This window comes from Cryptomeria japonica, unplaced genomic scaffold (assembly GCF_030272615.1).
Source record: "Cryptomeria japonica unplaced genomic scaffold, Sugi_1.0 HiC_scaffold_811, whole genome shotgun sequence".
NCBI classification, from domain to species: domain Eukaryota; kingdom Viridiplantae; phylum Streptophyta; class Pinopsida; order Cupressales; family Cupressaceae; genus Cryptomeria; species Cryptomeria japonica.
Genome location: NW_026729559.1, coordinates 32,501 through 50,000, shown reverse-complemented (window position 1 = coordinate 50,000; position 17,500 = coordinate 32,501). Strand labels below are relative to the sequence as shown.

General features: G+C 59.8%; 1 non-coding gene across 1 annotated transcript; it reads left to right on the top strand.

The window, feature by feature from the left end:
* Positions 1-13,620: 13,620 nt before the first annotated feature.
* On the top strand, positions 13,621-13,739 carry LOC131872845 (5S ribosomal RNA). The gene has a single exon (XR_009370922.1). It is a non-coding gene; the product is annotated as a 5S ribosomal RNA (ribosomal RNA).
* Positions 13,740-17,500: the final 3,761 nt, after the last annotated feature.

Below are 17,500 nucleotides of genomic sequence, written 5' to 3'. Positions count from 1 at the left end.
GCCGTTAGAGAATGCACCGTGCACGCGACCGAGTAAGGCCACTCAGAGACATCCATTTCCCAGGTATATGCCCCCTACGCACTTTTGGTGGCGCAACTCGCACGAACAGTCCCACCTCGACCCCGTATACAAGCTTTTTTGCCTCGAAGAGTTCGTCGGAGACGAAGAAGCAACCTTCAGTGCAACCGTAGCACTCTTTTGTGCAACCGCCCAAACAACGCCCCCTCTACCCTCTGTCGAAACACTCGGCATTGCTGCTCCCTAAGGTGAGCTTCTCCTCATAGGCAATTCCGCTCTTATCCGGTCACGTTTGTGTGCCCGAATTTCGCAAGGCAACCTCCATGGGACATGGAAAAGACTCGAGAAGAGAGCTCGCTCACGGGAGAGAGAAGCCAAGGAGACCACGAGAGTGCTGAGAGTGGGACAGCGCTGAATAGGCGGGAGAAGCCTGCGCGTATAAACGGAGATATATATCCAATTGCAACGAAGGAACGTGCCAAAGATCGAGAACAATGGCAGAAATGCTAGTAACGTGCACTTCGGGACCAACGCATCACCGGAAGACAACCGCCAAACATCGAAAGAGTCGCGATGCTCCGCAACCTACGTGCAAAGCGGTCGCACACCGGGTAAGGGAGTGAGAGCCCCAAACATAGCTGGGCGAGGCGCTCACTCCGCTCTTTAATATCTCGTTAATACCGCCAAGGAAATGGCACAAGCACACACACACAAGCATCCTCGGAAGAGGACAGTTCGAGTGACAGGTCAAATCCAAGAGTTCCGAAGACTACCTCCAGGAACAATCGGGAACAAGACCGATTACAAGTCGTCGAGTCTGTTACTGGGCGAACACGAGATGCGCACAGGAAATCGATCAGCCCTCACAATGGCCCAAGGCCAGAGATCGGACTGCTACGATTTACCCCAACAATCATCGTGCCACTCTTCGCAGAGAGGTGATAGACGCCAACGAGCCCGCGCATAGCAATCGAGGTGTAAAAAGGGCGTTGAAGGCAGGAAGCCTGGACGAAAGAGGCTACGAGGTCACCTCGAAGCGGTCTAAGAATCGGGCGCACTTGGGGCGACTACCAGTGCCAACCCCTTATCCCGCGGTGCGTCCGACACACAGAAATTTCCAAGGCGGCCAAGGAGCCTCCCCGCATAGCAATCGGGGTGTGAGGTTACGGATGCAGCATTGATAGCAATCGAGGTGGGAGGCGAAGGATGCAGAAGTGAGAGCCGAGGGATGTAGCAGAGATAGCAATCGGGGTGTGTGATGCAGAAGAGATAGCAATCGAGGTGTGCGGTGGGAAGGGCCCAGCAGCCAGAATGCATGAAGCGACGGATGAAGCAGTGATGACAACCGGGCTGTGAGGAGAGGAGGGATGCAGCCAAGAAAGCAATCAGGGCTCGAGGCAAGGGATGCATCAAGGATAGCAATCATGTTGTGAGGCGAGATTCCAAAGGCTAAACGTGAGAGGCTGCAGGGTCGACTCAGAGAGGTCTATGCATGTGAGAGGCTGAAAGCAAGGTCAACTCGGAGCGGTCTATGCATCGGGCGCGCTTGGGGCGACTACCAGTGCCAACCCCTTATCCCGCGACGCGTCCGACAAAGAGAACGTTCCAAGGCGGCAGAGGAGGTTACCAGCCGAAGGATGCAGTAGCAATAACAGGTATAGTTCCGCGGCGGCCGAGAAGACTCACCGCATAGGAATCGGGATGCGAGGCGAGGGATGCGGCGGGAAGGCCCCGACGGCTAAACGGAAGAGGCTGCAGGGCCGCCTCGGAATGGTCCAAGCATCGGACGCGATTGGGACGACTACCAGTGCCAACCCCTTATCCCGCGATGCGTCCGATACACAGATAGTTCCAAGGCGGCCGAGGAGCCTCACCGCATATCAATCGGGGTGCGAGGCGAGGGATGGGGCGGGAAGGCCCCAACGGCTAGACGGAAGAGGCTTCAGGGCCACCTCGGAATGCTCCAAGCATCGGACGCGCTTGGGGCGACTACCAGTGCCAACCCCTTATCCCGCGATGCGTCCGATACACAGATGGTTCCAAGGCGGCCGAGGAGCCTCACCGCATAGCAATCGGGGGTGCGAGGCGAGGGATGGGGCGGGAAGGCCCCAACGGCTAGACGGAAGAGGCTTCAGGGCCGCCTCGGAATGGTCCAAGCATCGGACGCGCTTGGGGCGACTACCAGTGACAACCCCTCATCCCGCGATGCGTCCGATACGAAGATGGTTCCAAGGCGGCCGAGGAGCCTCACCGCATAGCAATCGGGGTGCGAGGTGGGGGATGCGGCGAGATGGCCCCAACGGCTAGACGGAAGAGGCCACAGGGCCGCGTCGGAATAGTCCAAGCATCGGACGCGCTTGGGGCGACTACCAGTGACAACCCCTTATCCCGCGATGCGTCCGATACGAAGATAGTTCCAAGGCGGCCGAGGAGCCTCACCGCATAGCAATCCGGGTGCGAGGTGGGGGATGCGGCGAGATGGCCCCAACGGCTAGACGGAAGAGGCTGCAGGGCCGCCTCGGAATAGTCCAAGCATCGGACGCGCTTGGGGCGACTACCAGTGACAACCCCTTATCCCGCGATGCTTCCGATACGAAGACAGTTCCAAGGCGGCCGAGGAGCCTCACCGCATAGCAATGGGGGTGCGAGGTGAGGGATGCGGCGAGATGGCCCCAACGGCTAGACGGAAGAGGCCACAGGGCCGCCTCGGAATAGTCCAAGCATCGGACGCGCTTGGGGCGACTACCAGTGACAACCCCTTATCCCGCGATGCATCCGATACGAAGATAGTTCCCAGGCGGCCGAGGAGCCTCACCGCATAGCAATCGGGGTGCGAGGCGAGGGATGCGGCGAGATGGCCCCAAAGGGTAGACGGAAGAGGCTGCGGGGCCGCCTCGGAATAGTCCAAGCATCGAACGCGCTTGGGGCGACTACCACTGCCAACCCCTTATCCCGCGATGCGTCCGATACACAGATAGTTCCGAGGCGGCCGAGGAGCTGGGGGATGCGGCGAGATGGCCCCAACGGCTAGACGGAAGAGGCTGCAGGGCCGCCTCGGAATAGTCCAAGCATCGGACGCGCTTGGGGCGACTACCAGTGACAACCCCTTATCCCGCGATGCGTCCGATACACAGATAGTTCCGAGGCGGCCAAGGAGCCTCACCGCATAGCAATCGTGGTGCGAGGTGGGGGATGCAGCGAGATGGCCCCAACGGCTAGACGGAAGAGGCTGCAGGGCCGCCTCGGAATGGTCCAAGCATCGGACGCGCTTGGGGCGACTACCACTGCCAACCCCTTATCCCGCGATGCGTCCGATACACAGATAGTTCCAAGTCGGCCGAGGAGCCTCACCGAATAGCAATCGGGGTGCGAGGCGAGGGATGCGGCGAGAAAGCCCCAACGGCTAGAGGGAAGAGGCTTCAGGTCCGCCTCGGAATGGTCCAAGCATCGGACGCGCTTGGGGCGACTACCAGTGACAACCCCTTATCCCGCGACGCGTCCGATACACAGATAGTTCCAAGGCGGCCGAGGAGCCTCACCGCATAGCAATCGGGGTGCGAGGCGAGGGATGCGGCGAGAAGGACCCAACGGCTAGACGGAAGAGGCTTCAGGGCCGCCTCGGAATGGTCCAAGCATCGGACGCGCTTGGGGCGACTACCAGTGACAACCCCTTATCCCGCGACGCGTCCGATACACAGATAGTTCCAAGGCGGCCGAGGAGCCTCACCGCATAGCAATCGGGGTGCGAGGCGAGGGATGCGGCGAGAAGGACCCAACGGCTAGACGGAAGAGGCTTCAGGTCCGCCTCGGAATGGTCCAAGCATCGGACGCGCTTGGGGCGACTACCAGTGACAACCCCTTATCCCGCGACGCGTCCGATACACAGATAGTTCCAAGGCGGCCGAGGAGCCTCACCGCATAGCAATCGGGGTGCGAGGCGAGGGATGCGGCGAGAAGGACCCAACGGCTAGACGGAAGAGGCTTCAGGGCCGCCTCGGAATGGTCCAAGCATCGGACGCGCTTGGGGCGACTACCAGTGACAACCCCTTATCCCGCGATGCGTCCGATACACAGATAGTTCCAAGGCGGCCGAGGAGCCTCACCGCATAGCAATCGGGGTGCGAGGCGAGGGATGCGGCGAGAAGGACCCAACGGCTAGACGGAAGAGGCTTCAGGGCCGCCTCGGAATGGTCCAAGCATCGGACGCGCTTGGGGCGACTACCAGTGACAACCCCTTATCCCGCGACGCGTCCGATACACAGATAGTTCCAAGGCGGCCGAGGAGCCTCACCGCATAGCAATCGGGGTGCGAGGCGAGGGATGCGGCAAGAAGGACCCAACGGCTAGACGGAAGAGGCTTCAGGGCCGCCTCGGAATGGTCCAAGCATCGGACGCGCTTGGGGCGACTACCAGTGACAACCCCTTATCCCGCGACGCGTCCGATACACAGATAGTTCCAAGGCGGCCGAGGAGCCTCACCGCATAGCAATCGGGGTGCGAGGCGAGGGATGCGGCGAGAAGGACCCAACGGCTAGACGGAAGAGGCTTCAGGTCCGCCTCGGAATGGTCCAAGCATCGGACGCGCTTGGGGCGACTACCAGTGACAACCCCTTATCCCGCGACGCGTCCGATACACAGATAGTTCCAAGGCGGCCGAGGAGCCTCACCGCATAGCAATCGGGGTGCGAGGCGAGGGATGCGGCGAGAAGGACCCAACGGCTAGACGGAAGAGGCTTCAGGGCCGCCTCGGAATGGTCCAAGCATCGGACGCGCTTGGGGCGACTACCAGTGACAACCCCTTATCCCGCGACGCGTCCGATACACAGATAGTTCCAAGGCGGCCGAGGAGCCTCACCGCATAGCAATCGGGGTGCGAGGCGAGGGATGCGGCGAGAAGGACCCAACGGCTAGACGGAAGAGGCTTCAGGGCCGCCTCGGAATGGTCCAAGCATCGGACGCGCTTGGGGCGACTACCAGTGACAACCCCTTATCCCGCGATGCGTCCGATACACAGATAGTTCCAAGGCGGCCGAGGAGCCTCACCGCATAGCAATCGGGGTGCGAGGCGAGGGATGCGGCGAGAAGGACCCAACGGCTAGATGGAAGAGGCTTCAGGGCCGCCTCGGAATGGTCCAAGCATCGGACGCGCTTGGGGCGACTACCAGTGACAACCCCTTATCCCGCGACGCGTCCGATACACAGATAGTTCCAAGGCGGCCGAGGAGCCTCACCGCATAGCAATCGGGGTGCGAGGCGAGGGATGCGGCGAGAAGGACCCAACGGCTAGACGGAAGAGGCTTCAGGGCCGCCTCGGAATGGTCCAAGCATCGGACGCGCTTGGGGCGACTACCAGTGACAACCCCTTATCCCGCGACGCGTCCGATACACAGATAGTTCCAAGGCGGCCGAGGAGCCTCACCGCATAGCAATCGGGGTGCGAGGCGAGGGATGCGGCGAGAAGGACCCAACGGCTAGACGGAAGAGGCTTCAGGGCCGCCTCGGAATGGTCCAAGCATCGGACGCGCTTGGGGCGACTACCAGTGACAACCCCTTATCCCGCGACGCGTCCGATACACAGATAGTTCCAAGGCGGCCGAGGAGCCTCACCGCATAGCAATCGGGGTGCGAGGCGAGGGATGCGGCGAGAAGGACCCAACGGCTAGACGGAAGAGGCTTCAGGGCCGCCTGGGAATGGTCCATGCATCGCACGCGCTTGGGGCGACTACCAGTGACAACCCCTTATCCCGCGACGCGTCCGATACACAGATAGTTCCAAGGCGGCCGAGGAGCCTCACCGCATAGCAATCGGGGTGCGAGGCGAGGGATGCGGCGAGAAGGACCCAACGGCTAGACGGAAGAGGCTTCAGGGCCGCCTCGGAATGGTCCAAGCATCGGACGCGCTTGGGGCGACTACCAGTGACAACCCCTTATCCCGCGACGCGTCCGATACACAGATAGTTCCAAGGCGGCCGAGGAGCCTCACCGCATAGCAATCGGGGTGCGAGTCGAGGGATGCGGCGAGAAGGACCCAACGGCTAGACGGAAGAGGCTTCAGGGCCGCCTCGGAATGGTCCAAGCATCGGACGCGCTTGGGGCGACTACCAGTGACAACCCCTTATCCCGCGATGCGTCTGATACACAGATAGTTCCAAGGCGGCCGAGGAGCCTCACCGCATAGCAATCGGGGTGCGAGGCAAGGGATGCGGCGAGAAGGACCCAACGGCTAGACGGAAGAGGCTTCAGGGCCGCCTCGGAATGGTCCAAGCATCGGACGCGCTTGGGGCGACTACCGTTGCCAACCCCTTATCCCGCGATGCGTCTGATACACAGATAGTTCCGAGGCGGCCGAGGAGCCTCACCGCATAGCAATCGGGTTGCGAGGCAGATTATTGGGAAGGGAACCCCCTGGGATGCGGCTCAAGCAGTGCCCAAAGGGACTGGAATGCGGAATCACATCGAGAGACCCAAATGCTATACGAGGGCTCAAATCGAATTATCGATTTGGCCACGACATGGACGCATCGGAACGACTACCTTTGCCGAACCACTCGCAATTGCATCCATACCGAAACCAATAGACATTTCCGTTAGAGCCCTCGCATAGCATTCGGGAATCTCGCATGCCCCTCTAAATCGACCAATGCTGGCGCTCAACGAAAATCCGAGCGCTACCACCGTTCGAGCGCCAGCATTGGTCGAGTTAGAGGGGCACGGGGGAGAATGCTCCAGTCAACACCTCCCCTATATAAGTTATTTGTCCGATTCTCGCACAACCGTAGTCTGCCTCGTCGAATCAAACAACGGTCCCAGATTCCGACTTCCGTTCCGTAGAGACCCAAAAGCTAGATGGAGGCTCGCAAGAAAGAGAGTCGGCGCATAGCAATCGGGTTTCTCGAACGTTTAGGGACCGAGCTCACTTGCGGATAGGGCAAAATCCGCCAAGCAACCCAAAAGCTAGACGGGGGCTCGAATCGAATCGCCTAGGCGGCCACAACAACGACGTGTTGGATCGACTACCAGTGCCAAACCATTCAGCAAGACTAGTCTGTGTCGAGGCCGGATAGAGATTCTCAGAGAGCGCCCGTATAGCATTTAGGAGACCTGCCGCGTCCCTCACACTCGACAAATGGTGGTGCACGTTTATAAATCCGAGCGATCCCAACCCTTTCAAGCACCAACATCGGTCGAGATAGAGGGGCACGGAGGGGGCTGCGTGAGACAACACAGTCCCCTATATAAGTTATTTGTCCGATTCTCACACATCCGAAGAATGGTCATCAAATCGGACAACAGCCCAAACTTCCGACTTCCGTCCCAGAAAGCCCAAGAGCTATCTAAAACGTTCATGGCCGGAACTCGATCGCGGCTATACCAGTCCGCCAAGCAACCCAAAAGCTAGACTGGAGCTCTAGTCGAATCACCTCTGTGGCCATTGCAAGGACGTGTTGGAGCGACTACCATTGCCGAACCATTCCGCAGGTCGAGTCCATACCAAGGCCGCATAGAGATTCACGATGAGCTCCTGCATAGCAATCAGGAGACTTGCCGTGTCCATCACAATCGATAAATCCTGGTGCAAGATTTTTGCATCCGAGCGCTCCAACCAGTCGAGCACCAGCATCAATCGACATAAACGGGCACGGGGGGAGGATGCTCGAGAACACTACCTCCCCTATATAAGTTATTTGTCCGATTCTCAAGCAGCCGAAGTCTGGTCATCGAATCGGGTCAAAGACCACAACTTCCGACTTTACCCACAATGCAAGTCATCGAATCGAACATCGGCCCCCGAGTCGGACTCCATGCGTATGTCAGGTCATCGGACCCAAATTCCGCCTTCCTGCGCATGGCGGGCCATCAATATCAACTCGGTCATCGGACCCAAACTCCGCCTTTCTGCGCATGGCACGCCTTCAAATCGGTCATCGGACCCAAATTCCGCCTTCCTGTGCATGGCGGGCCATCAACATCAACTCGGTCATCGGACCCAAATTCCGCCTTTCTGCGCATGGCACGCCATCAACTCGGTCATCGGACCCAAATTCCGCCTTCCTGCGCATGGCAGGTCATCGGACACAAATTCAGACCTCGCCAATATGCCTACGTATCGAATCGGTCATCGGACCCAACTTCCGACTTCATCCATACTGTAGGGTCTTTGAGGTTGGCGCGGTGCGCTCAACCCGGGGAGTCGACCCATCGAAGCATACACCTCCCCTATATAAGCTATTTGTCCGATTCCCACACCTGTGTAGTTTGCACCTCTGACCAGGACATCGACCCCAACTTCCGAACTCGACTGCAACGACGGCACCAGCGCCTTGGTGCGCACCTTGCGACGCACAGTCCCAACATTCGCCTTCCTGCACATGGCAGGTCATCGGACCCAAATTCCGACCTCGCGAGTATGCCTACATATCGAATCGGTCATCGGACACAACTTCCGACTTCATCCATACCGTAGGGTCTTTGAGGTTGGCGCGGTGCGCTCAACCCGGGGAGTCGACCCAACGAAGCATACACCTCCCCTATATAAGCTATTTGTCCGATTCCCACACCTGTGTAGTTTGCACCTCCGATCAGGACATCGACCCCAACTTCCGAACTCGCCTGCAACGACCGAACCAGCGCCTTGGTGCGCACCTTGCAACGCACAGTGCCAACATTCGCCTTCCTGCACATGGCAGGTCATCGGACCCAAATTCCGACCTCGCGAGTATGCCTACATATCGAATCGGTCATCGGACCCAACTTCCGACTTCATCCATACCGTAGGGTCTTTGAGGTTGGCGCGGTGCGCTCAACCCGGGGAGTCGACCCAACGAAGCATACACCTCCCCTATATAAGCTATTTGTCCGATTCCCACACCTGTGTAGCTTGCACCTCCGATCAGGACATCGACCCCAACTTCCGAACTCGACTAAAAAGACCGCACCAGCACCTTGGTGTGCACCTTGCAACGCACAGTGCCAACATTCGCCTTCCTGCACATGGCAGGTCATCGGACCCAAATTCCGACCTCATGAGCATACCTACTAATCGAATCGGTCATCGGACCCAACTTCCGACTTCATCCATACCGTAGGGTCTTTGAGGTTGGCGCGGTGCGCTCAACCTGGGGAGTCGACCCATCGAAGCATACACCTCCCCTATATAAGCTATTTGTCCGATTCCGACACCTGTGTAGTTTGCACCTCCGCTCAGGACATCGACCCCAACTTCCGAACTCGCCTGCAACGACCGAACCAGCGCCTTGGTGCGCACCAAAAGTGCGCACTTTTGGAGGGCACTTTTGTGCGCTCCAAAGGTGCGCACTTTTGGAGGGCACTTTTGTGCGCTCCAAAGGTGCGCACTTTTGGAGGGCACTTTTTGGAGGGCACTTTTGTGCGCTCCAAAGGTGCGCACTTTTGGAGGGCACTTTTTGGAGGGCACTTTTCTGCGCTCCAAAGGTGCGCACTTTTGGAGGGCACTTTTTGGAGGGCACTTTTCTGCGCTCCAAAGGTGCGCACTTTTGGAGGGCACTTTTTGGAGGGCACTTTTCTGCGCTCCAAAGGTGCGCACTTTTGGAGGGCACTTTTTGGAGGGCACTTTTCTGCGCTCCAAAGGTGCGCACTTTTGGAGGGCACTTTTGTGCACTCCAAAGGTGCACACTTTTGGAGGGCACTTTTTGGAGGGCACTTTTCTGCACTCCAAAGGTGCGCACTTTTGGAGGGCACTTTTTGGAGGGCACTTTTGTGCGCTCCAAAGGTGCGCACTTTTGGAGGGCACTTTTTGGAGGGCACTTTTGTGCGCTCCAAAGGTGCGCACTTTTGGAGGGCACTTTTGTGCACTCCAAAGGTGCGCACTTTTGGAGGGCACTTTTCCTGCGCTCCAAAGGTGCACACCTAGGTGAGCACCTTCGACCACACCTTGTAGCACACCAAACTCTGACTTTCGACTTCATCCGCAATGCAGGGTCTTTGAGGTTGGCGCAATGCGCACAACCAGGGGAGTCGACCCATCAAACCCAACACCTCCCCTATATAAGCTATTTGTCTGATTCTCATACATGCGTAGCCTGCAGGAGCAATTAGGACATCGACCCCAACTTTCGGCTTCTAAACGAAAACAAGGTCTTTGAGGTTGGTGTAATGCGAACAACTAGGGGAGTCAACCCATCAAACCCAACACCTCCCCTATATAAGCTATTTGTCTGATTCTCATACATGTGTAGTCTACAGGAGCAATTAGGACATCGACCCCAACTTTTGACTTCTTAACGAAAACAAGGTCTTTGAGGTTGACGTAATGCGCACAACCAGGGGAGTCGACCCATCAAACCCAACACCTCCCCTATATAAGCTATTTGTCCGATTCTCATACATGTGTAGCCTACAGGAGCCATTAGGACATTGACCCCAACTTTTGACTTCTTAACGAAAACAAGGTCTTTGAGGTTGGCGTAATGCGCACAACCAAGGGAGTTGACCCATCAAACCCAACACCTCCCCTATATAAGCTATTTGTCTGATTCTCATACATGTGTAGCCTGCAACAACGATTAGGACATCCACCCCAACTTCTGAATTCGTCTGCGTTGACCGCACCAAAGGTGCACGCCTTGGTGCTCACCAAAATCCGACTTCCGACTTCTTCTGCTATGCGGGGTCTTTGAGGTTGGCGCAGTGCGCACAACCAGGGGAGTCAACCCACCGAATGCAACACCTCCCCTATATAAGCTATTTGTCTGATTCTCATACATGCGTAGACTGCAGCAATGATTAGGACATCCACCCCAACTTTTGACTTCTTAAACAAGACAGGGTCTTTGAAGTTGGTGCAGTGCACACAACCAGGGGAGTCGACCCATCAAACGCAACACCTCCCCTATATAAAGCTATTTGTCCGATTCTCATACGTGTAGTCTGCAGCAGCGATTAGGACATCGACCCCAACTTCCGAATTCGTTTGCATTGACCGCACCAAAGGTGCACGCCTTGGTGTGCACCTTGGAGTGCACTTTGGTGCTCACCTCGGTGCACACTTTGGTGTGCACCTCGGTGTGCACCAAAGGTGCGCACCTTGGAGCGCACCAAAGGTGTACACTTTGGAGCGCACCACATAGGGTCTTTGAGAGGTTGGCGCAGTGCGCACACCAAGGTGGGTGTTGAGGTGCGTGCCGAGGTGGGTGGGTGCTAGGGTGCGCTCCATGGTGGGTGCCAGGGTGGGTGCGTGCTAGGGTGGATTCCAAAGAGGGTCATAGGGTGGGTGCCAAGGTGGGTTGGTGATATAGTGGGTTCAAAGGTGGGTACTAGGGTGGGTTCCAAGGTGGGTCACAAGTTGGGTGCCAGGATGCGTGGGTGTTAGGTTGGGTGCCAAGGTGGGCTCCTGCGTGGGTGGGTGCTAGGGTGGGTTTCAAGGTGGACGCGAGGGCGGGTGCCAAGGTGGGTAACAAGTTGGGTGTTAGGATGGGTGAGTGCTAGAGTGGGTGCCAAGGTGGGTGGGTGCTAAGGTGGATGCCAAGGTGGTTCACAGGGTGGGTGGGTTCTAGGGTGAGTTCCAAGGTGGGTCACAGGTTTAGTGCTAGGGTGCGTGTCAAGGCGGGTGTCGAGGTGCCTGGGTGCTAGGGTGTGGATGCCAATGTGGGTCATAGGGTGGGTACTAGGGTGGGCTGCAATGTGGGTGCCAAGGTGGGTAACATGCTCGGTTGGTTCTAAATTGGGTGTCAGGGTGGGTGTGCACCCACCTTGCCCGAGGTGGGTGCCAAGGTGCCAGTGTGGGTGGGTGCTAAGGTGGATGCCAAGGTGGGTGAGAAGGTGGGTGATAGGTTGAGTGGTAGGATGGGTGGGTGCCAAGATGGGTCACAGGGTGGGTGCAAGGGTGGGTAGGTGCTAGGGTTGGTGTCAGGGTGGGTGGGTGCTAGGTTGGGTTCCAAGGTGGGTGCGAGGGTGAGTGTCAAGGTGGGTCACAGGTTAGGTGCTAGGATGGGTGAGTGCTAGGGTGCAAAGGTGCCAGGGTGGGTGCTAGGATGGGTCGATGCTAGGGTGAGTGGCAAGGTGGGTCCACAAGTGTCAAGGTGGGTGCCGAGGTGGGTGCCAACTTGGGTTCCAAGGTGGGTGCCAAGTGGGCGACTGCTATGGTGGATGCCAAGGTGGGTCACGGGGTGGGTGCCAAGTTGCTAGGTTGTGTTCCAAGGTGGGTGCCAACGTGGCTGCTAGGGTGCGTGGGTTAAAGGGTGTGTCACAACGTGGGTGCCAGGATGGGTGCGCACCCACACTGGCCAAGACGGGTGCAAGGTTGGGTTCCAAGCCCGGTCACAGGCTGGGTGCTAGGATGGGTGGGTGCCAAGGTGGGCACCAGGGTGGGTGCACCCACCCTGGCCAAGGTGGGTCACGGGGTGGGTCCTAGGGTGGGTAACGGGGTGGGTACTAAGGTGCGTGCCAAGGTGGGTCATGGGGTGGGTGCCAAGGTGGGCACCAGGGTGGGTGTGCACCAACCCTAGCCAGGGTAGGTCACGGGGTGGTTGTCGGGGTGGGCGTCAAGGAGCCAAGGTGGGTGGCAAGTAGCCAAGTTGCGTGCCAAGGTGGGTGTCGGGGTGGGTGCCAAGGATCCAAGGTGGGTGCCAAGGAACCAAGGTGGGTGTCTGGGTGGGTGCCGAGGTGGGAGCCAGGGTGGGTCCCAAGGTGAGTGCAAAGGTGGGTGCCAGGGTCAAGGTGAGTGCCAATGTGGGTTCCAAGGTGCCAGGGTCAGGGTGAGTGCCAATGTGGGTTCAAAGGTGCTAAGTTGGGTGCGAGGTTGGGTGCGAGGGTGGGTGGGTGCCAAGGTGTGCTAGGTGGAAGCCCGGGTGGGTCGGCATCCCATGGGTGTCGAGTTGGGTGCCTGATGGGTGCTTCTTGTCAAGTTTTAGTCGTCGGGACTCATTTCGAGCCTTAGAGGTCGTTTCTTGTCCGGTTGCCCTGTCTTCGACCTGGGAACCCAATTTTGGTCCTCGGGTCCCATTTTTTTTTGTCTCGCATCCCACTTTTGGCCTGTGGCCTTTTCGGGGTCGATTCTCGTTTTGGGCATCAGAGCATGTTTCTTCTCCTAAAACCCAATATTTGTTTATTAAGTCTCGGAACACATTTTTGTTCTCGTGGACCCATCATGGGTCTTGGAACGCATTTGTGGTCCTTGGGTCCCATTTTGCATCCCGAAACTTGTGTTTTGGTGCTTGATCCCTATTTTGGGTGCCCACCTTGCACCAAGTGCGCACCCGGGGCAAACCGAGCGCCTTGGTGCACCGGGGCAAGATCGAGCGTGCACCCGAGGCGCCCCGAACATGCACCAAGGTGCACTCGGCCCACATGTGAGCGCAGGTCGTTGCGCCCGAGGTGGTGTGTGGGCACCGCGTTGCAGACGGGACACTGCACGCACACGACGCCCCGTCCAGGTGCACGCACGTAGGCCGGGCCGGGTGCACACCCGACGCCCTAGCAAGGTGCGCGCACCCGGGCAGGGCTCACACTTGGCGAACGGGGCGCACTTCGCGAGGGAGGGTGTGCACCTCGACGGGGGTGGGTGGCCGGGGTGGATTCGCACGTGGGTCGCGGTTTGCTAAGTACACACTGCGACAAGCTCATAACGGGTGCGATCATACCAGCGTTAGTGCACCGGATCCCATCAGAACTCCGCAGTTAAGCGCGCTTGGGCCGGAGTAGTACTGGGATGGGTGACCTCCCGGGAAGTCCCGGTGTTGCACCCTTTTTTAGTTTTTCGCCGGGCGTCGCAATGCTATTTGAATAAACCTTTTGCCCGTTTGCGTTCTCGTCGGGGCCGGGCCGGGCCGGGGTGCGCTGCCCGCACTACCGCGCGCGCGGGGGGCGACACCGAGCGCGCACCCGAGGCGCCCCGAGCACACAGGCCACGGTGCAACCCGGGCGTTGTGCGCGCACCCCGGTGCGCCCGAGGTGCTGCGCGCGCACCCAGGTGAAATCGGTGTGCACCTCGGCCAGTGCGCGCTCGGTCGAGTCGCGCACGTTGGCCAAGGTGCACGGTGATGTTTCTTACTCTAAGGTTCCGCACCAGACGCCCGGGACAGGTGAGCGAAGCTGGGCGGGGCCGGGTGCGCGGCCGGGGCAGGTGCACGCAGCTGGAGAGAGCTTTGGAGCACACCAGAGGTGCGCACCTTGGAGCACACTTCGGAGCGCACCAATGATGCGCTCCATTCAAAAGTTTCCTGAAAAGGCAAAAAAAGTTGAGATTATAGAATTTCCCACTTGAGAGATTGTAAAAAAAAAAAATTTAAAATGAAGGAAACGCGGGTGCCAAGGTGTGCGCGCCCGGGTGCGCAGCCCAGCCAAGGTGTGCGCACCAAGGCGCCCACCCTGGCGAAGGTGCACGCAAGGTGCGCACCCGAGGCAAACCGGACAATTAACCCAACTTTCGACTTCGCGCGCACCTGCGCACCTTGGAGCGCACTTCGGAGCGCTCCTTGGTGCGCACCAATCTTGGGCACCTCGGAGTGCACCATGGCGCCCACCAAGGTGCGCACCCGGGGCAAACCGAGCTCCGACTTCGTGCGCACCTTGGAGCGCACGAAAGGTGCGCACCATGGCGCCCACCAAGGTGCGCAGCCCAGCCAAGGCGTGCGCATCAAGGTGCGCACCCTGGCGAAGGTGCGCACCCGGGGCAAACCGAGCTCCGACTTCGTGCGCACCTTGGAGCGCACAAAGGGTGCGCAACCCAGCCAAGGTGTGCGCACCCCGGGCAAACCGAGCTCCGAATCGTGCGCACCTTGGAGCACACTTCGGAGCCCTCCTTGGTGCGCACCGATGTTGCGCACCTCGGAGCGCACCCGGGGAAAACAATGCAATTAACCCGACTTTCGACTTCGTGGGCACCTCGGAGCGCTCTCGGGTTCGCACCTCGGAGCACACCGAGGTGCGCACCTTTGATGCGCTGCCTTCACCAATTTCCAGAAAAGGCAAGAAAACATTGAGAAGGTGTGCGCACCGAGGTGCCCACCCTGGCGAAGGTGCACGCGAGGTGCGCACCCGGGGCAAACCGGGCTCCGACTTCGTGCACGCCATGCTGCGCACCTTGGAGGGCCATGGTGCGCACCTTGGAGCACACTTCGGAGCGCTCAATGGTGCCCAACCCAGCCAAGGTGCCCACCGCGGCGAAGGTGCACGCGAGGTGCGCACCCGGGGCAAACCGGGCTCCGACTTCGTGCACGCCGCACCTTGGAGCACACTTCGGAGCGCTCCTTGGTGCGCACCAGGGCGCGCAACCCAGCCGAGGTGCCCACCCCGGCGAAGGTGCACGCGGGGTGCGCACCCGGGGCAAACCGGGCTCCGACTTCGTGCACGCCATGGTGCCCACCGCGGCGAAGGTGCACGCGAGGTGCGCACCCGGGGCAAACCGGGCTCCGACTTCGTGCACGCCGCACCTTGGAGCACACTTCGGAGCGCTCCTTGGTGCGCACCAGGGCGCGCAACCCAGCCGAGGTGCCCACCCCGGCGAAGGTGCACGCGAGGTGCGCACCCGGGGCAAACCGGGCTCCGACTTCGTGCACGCCATGGTGCCCACCGCGGCGAAGGTGCACGCGAGGTGCGCACCCGGGGCAAACCGGGCTCCGACTTCGTGCACGCCGCACCTTGGAGCACACTTCGGAGCGCTCCTTGGTGCGCACCATGGTGCCCACCAGGGCGCGCAACCCCGCCGAAGGTGCACGCGAGGTGCGCACCCGGGGCAAACCGGGCTCCGACTTCGTGCACGCCGCACCTTGGAGCACACTTCGGAGCGCTCCTTGGTGCGCACCAGGGCGCGCAACCCCGCCGAAGGTGCACGCGAGGTGCGCACCCGGGGCAAACCGGGCTCCGACTTCGTGCACGCCATGGTGCGCACCAGGGTGCCCACCGCGGCGAAGGTGCGCACCCGGGGCAAACCGGGCTCCGACTTCGTGCACGCCGCACCTTGGAGCACACTTCGGAGCGCTCCTTGGTGCGCACCAGGGCGCGCAACCCAGCCGAGGTGCCCACCCCGGCGAAGGTGCACGCGAGGTGCGCACCCGGGGCAAACCGGGCTCCGACTTCGTGCACGCCATGGTGCCCACCGCGGCGAAGGTGCGCACCCGGGGCAAACCGGGCTAGGACTTCGTGCACGCCGCACCTTGGAGCACACTTTGGAGCGCTCCTTGGTGCGCACCATGGTGCCCACCAGGCCGCGCAACCCAGCCAAGGTGTGCGCACCAAGGTGCACGCGAGGTGCGCACCCGGGGCAAACCGGGGTCCGGCTTCGTGCACGCCGCACCTTGGAGCACACATCGGGGCGCTCCCGGGTTCGCACCGGCGTTGCGCACCGTGGTGGGCACCTCGGAGCGCACCGTGGTGGGCACCTCGGAGCACACCAAGGTGGGCAGCGAGGTGCGCACCTTTGATGCGATGCCTTCACTAATTTCCATAAAAGGCAAAAAAAAACGAGATTTTAAAATTTCCGTTTTGAAAGATAGTGAGAAAAAGGGAATGCTGGTGCCATCTTGAGCCCGCCCTGGTGCGCAGCCCAGCCAAGGTGTGCGCACCAAGGTGCCCACCCTGGCGAAGGTGCGCGCCCGGGCAATTAACCCAACTTCCAACTTCGCGCGCGCCAGGGTGGGAGCGCACCCAACAACCGGGCCTGGGAAGAGCCAATGCGAGAAACCCCACCAAACGCTCTGACAAAAAAAGAGGGGGCGCTCCAGTAACCCCGCTTCGGAGCGCACCCTGGGCAAACCCAGCCAGGGTGCCCACCCCGGCCAAGGTGCAGGCGAGGTGCGCACCCGGGGCAAACCGGGCTCCGACAACGTGCACGCCGCACCTTGGAGCACACTTCGTAGCGCTCCCGGGTGCGCACCTCAGAGCACACCAAGGTGGGCAGCGAGGTGCGCACCTTTGATGCGCTGCCTTCACTAATTTCCAGAAAAGGCAAAAAAAAGAGGAGATTTTAAAATTTCCGTTTTGAAAGATAGTGAAAAAAACGGAACGCGGGTGCCATCTTGAGCCCGCCCTGGTGCACAGCCCAGGTAAGGTGCCCACCCTGGCAAAGGTGCGCACCCGGGCAATTAACCCTACTTCCGACTTCGTGCGCGCCAGGGTGGCAACCGGGCCTGGGAAGAGCCAATGCGAGAAACCCCACCAAACGCTCCGACAAAAAAAGAGGCGGCGCTCCAATAACCCCGCTTCGGAGCGCAGCCGGGGCAAACCCAGCCAAGGTGCCCACCCCGACGAAGGTGCACGCGAGGTGCGCACCCGGGGCAAACCGGGCTCCGACAACGTGCACGCAGCACCTTGGAGCACACTTCGAAGCACTCCCGGGTGCCCACCGGCGTTGCGCACCGTGGTGGGCAGCGAGGTGCGCACCTTTGATGCGCTGCCTTCACTAATTTCCAGAAAAGGCAAAAAAAAATGAGATTTTAAAATTTCCGTTTTGAAAGATAGTGAAAAAAACGGAACGCGGGTGCCATCTTGAGCCCGCCCTGGTGCGCAG